This window comes from Sciurus carolinensis, chromosome 3 (assembly GCF_902686445.1).
Source record: "Sciurus carolinensis chromosome 3, mSciCar1.2, whole genome shotgun sequence".
NCBI classification, from domain to species: Eukaryota; Metazoa; Chordata; class Mammalia; order Rodentia; family Sciuridae; genus Sciurus; species Sciurus carolinensis.
The window spans coordinates 37,113,488-37,116,584 of NC_062215.1; the positions used below are offsets into that span (position 1 = coordinate 37,113,488).

General features: G+C 42.9%; 1 pseudogene; it reads left to right on the top strand.

The window, feature by feature from the left end:
- The first annotated feature begins 243 nt into the window (after nucleotides 1–243).
- Nucleotides 244–534, top strand: LOC124979293 (non-histone chromosomal protein HMG-14-like; annotated as a pseudogene).
- Nucleotides 535–3,097: the final 2,563 nt, after the last annotated feature.

Here is a 3,097-nt window from a genome sequence, read left to right on the forward strand (position 1 = left end):
CTGCTGTCATGTATAACTAATTAGAACACATTTTTTTTTACTTTTTTTTTTTTTTGGTGCTGGGGATTGAACCCAGGACCTCGTGCTTGCAAGGCAAGCACTCTACCAACTGAGCTATATCCCCAGCCCCTTAGAACAAATTTTTAAAAGACATATTTATTTTGGTTTTTCTTTTAAAATTGCCCACAGCTTCAGAAGGCTCCTGCACAGCAGGCACCTGTTCCGGCCCCCAGCGCAGACAGAATGCCCAAGAGACAGGTCAGGTCCACTGAAGGAATGGCAAAGGAGGAGCCCAAGAGGAGATGGAGTTGTCACTAAATCTGCTCCCGCAAAAGTGGACACCAGGCCCAGGAAGGCGGCGGGAAAGGTAAGTCTTCAGACAAAAAAGTGCAAACAAAAGGGAAAAGGGGAGCAGAGGGAAAGCAGGTTGAAGTGGCTAACCAAGAAACCAAAGCTTTACCTGCAGAAAACGAGGAAACTAGTAATGAGGCGAGTCCAGCGTCTGATGAAGCAGAAGAGAAAGAAGTAGTATGATTAATCATTCACCATGTCTTATCAGTGGTTCCGTCTCCCTTCTTGTACAATCCAGAGGAACATTTTTAGCAACTATTTTGTAAATGCAAGTTTTTTCCTTTTTAAATAGTTTTCGCTCTAGAAACTTTTTCTTTTGGTATTGGGATTGAACCCAGGGGCACCCAACCACTGAGCCACATCCCCAGCCCTTTTCTGTATTTTATTTAGAGACAGGGTCTCATGCAGTTGCTTAGCGTCTTGCAAAGTTGCTGAGGCTGGCTTTGAACTTTCGATCCTGCTGCCTCAGCCTCCCGAGCTGCTGGGATTACAGTATGCACCGCCACACCCAGCTGCCATAAATTACTCCTATTCCTTTGTTTTTTAGTAGAGTTGTTTCCTAAAGAAGACCACTCCTGGATTGTTGCCCTGGCAGAATTGTGTATACTCTGTAATATCTTTGGTGGTAAAAGTCCAATAATTACAAATATGTTTTTTTAAATGTTACAATAAAACAAAGGGCACAATACCTTTATTTTATTTATTTATTTTTATATAGTGCCGAGGATGGAACCCAGTGCCTCACGCATGCTGCTAGGCAAGTGTTCCACCACTGATCTAGAACCATGAAAGGTAAAAAATTTGAGTATGTAGGGTATATGATCAATGTTGTGAATTAATGGGACCTTCATAACAGTGTAGCAGCATTTAAAGATACTGGTTCTTAATATTTTCTTAAGGAAAAGTTGCTCCAAATTGGAACCTGGAAAGTCACTGAAATAACTGAAAAAGAACCACAGTATAAGACTGTTTAGATTTTCAGTACATGCATTTAGAATTGTTTACAAAGAAATGTCTGTGTACTGATCCTCAATGCAACCAATGAAATATCAATTATGAAAGAAAAAAATTTCCATTCCCTCTGCCCTTTTTTGCTACAGCACTTAGTCGCTCTCTAGGTCACGATGAGGTCTGTGGGGAAGCAGGTAGAGCAGGGGTAGCATCTGTTCTGGGGTAGCATCTATAGCTTGGTGACTGCCAACAGGTTACAGGAGACCTCTGCTTGGTCAGGGGAGGGTAAGGTTATTAGGATTGCAGTCCCAGGACAGAAATTTTTAGAACATGGGTGCTTTGTGATTTTTACAATAGAGTTGAAATTCAATTTCTTACATGAAGCCAAAAATCTCATGGTTTCTTTTTAAACCTTAATTGATGATGGAAGAGTCACGGGAAGAGAAGTGGCAGACAAAAAGCTCTGTTCCACTCAGCTCTCTAGCCCCTCGTTTAGTAGGGTTCCTTCCATTGGACTAACACACATCAATTTCAGGGGATGTCTTTGAGACTGAAATTCTAGTTACCCCATCTCCCTTGGCCCTGCCCTTCTTACAAATCCACACTTGCAAATCAATCAATATGCCCTCACCCCAACGCATGTTCTCATATTCACCCTGTACAGTAGTTACAAGGACAGTGTTGGGTGTATCTAGTACTGGAAATGTAATAAGATGCAAACATGGCTGTGGTACTGTGTGTTGCCCATTGTTCTATGCACTGTATATATATTAACTCATTTCATCCTATCCACAGTCCTTTGTGGTACATGCTATTGTAATCTTTGTTTTACAGATGAGGAAACCAAGGCACAGAGATTAGTGCTTACTAAAGGTTACATGTGACAGGGTGTGACTGGATCCCAGACAGTCCAGCTCCACCATCTGGGCTATTTACCACTGTGCTATGCTGTCTCTCTACGCTGGAAAGGGGATAGCAGTTGGTATGTGCAGTTTTTAACCCTGGTACCTGGGTGACTGCCTAAGAACTATTTTTCACAAATGATTTCACTTTCTAATCACCAAGAGTATTACTTTCTTTTGTTGTTTTGTTTTCAGGACTAGAGATTGAACTGCATTCTCAGTTTTGTTTTGTTTATAATGTTCTCAGGGTCATATAGAGAGTAAGTGTCAGCTTTGGGTGATATTCGGGTCCACACACCTTTCCCTTGGCTACACTGACTCTGTTGCAGAGCCTCGTCTACATAAAGAGCAGAGACACTCCTAATACTGTTTTTTGCATGGAATGGAGAATGCACAGGGGCCCTTCTGTAGGGAAGAATCATCACCATAATTATTACTCCCGAATCTTGGGGAAGATCTAACTGGTTGCCAGCTGCCACAATATGGGAGCACTTTTCAAACCTCAACGCGAGTCCCAGGAGGGTGTGTGTTGCGGAAGTAAGGTGAAGGGAAAGTAAGACTCCAGCCCTGAGGGAGGTTCCTCTGCCTCTTGAGCTAACAGGTGGTACTGCTCTCCTACACGGGTCTTTGGTCCTTGCTTTTAGATCAAGCATAAATATTTATTTTCAGAATGAGTCCAGGGTGTGGTTCTGAGAGTTCCAAGTGGTGGTGACAGGGATTGCTGGGATATGCACATTCGTGTGCACACGCATGAATGTGACTCACATGCTTCTAGCACAGACAAGCATCATACCACCACATTTGTGATGAGAGGTCCCTGCACACAGAAAGGAGCAACAAGTGCCTGGTGTTGTGGTCCTTATTCCTGGTGCATGGACATAGCCAGTAGTGCC